Source organism: Rhinolophus hipposideros (genome assembly GCF_964194185.1).
Source record: "Rhinolophus hipposideros genome assembly, chromosome: 20".
In the NCBI taxonomy this organism is placed as follows: Eukaryota; Metazoa; Chordata; class Mammalia; order Chiroptera; family Rhinolophidae; genus Rhinolophus; species Rhinolophus hipposideros.
The window spans coordinates 2370787-2371408 of NC_138066.1; positions in this window are offsets into that span (position 1 = coordinate 2370787).

Sequence of the window (622 nt, forward strand, 5' to 3'; positions counted from 1 at the left end):
TGGGCCAGAGTAGAAGTGGTTGGATTCAATCCATTTTTTTTTTTTTTTGAAGATAGGGCCCAAGAGAAGAGTTAAGGGTGACTCCAAGGACTTTTGGCCTGAATAAACAGAATAAAGGATGGTACCATTTATTGAGATTGGGAACACTGGAGGAGGTGTTCATTGTATTTGTTTGGTGGATGAGAATACATCAAAAGTTCTATCTAAAGTTAAATTTAAGATGCTTAAATATAGGTGAATAAGATGTAGTTGAACATACAACTCTTGGAATTCAGAGGAAAGGATGGGACTAGAGGTTGAATTTAAAGCCATGGGATTAGATGAGCGAGTGACTATGACAAGAGAAGAGGTCCAAGGACTGACCCCTAGGGCACCTGAACACTAAGAGGTCTGGAAGGGGAGAACGGTCCAGCAAAGGAAAACCCAGAGGACTCGGGGAGGTATAAAGAAAATCAGAAGTGTGCAGGGTTATGAAAAACAAGTGAAGGAATTATCTCCAGAACACAGCAACCAATAATTGTTGTGCCAACTGTTGCTGAGCAGAGTAAAATGGGAACTGAGAATTACCTCAGAGAATTTGGCAACTGGGAAATAGAGAGGGAAATCTGAGTGGGGCGGGTTC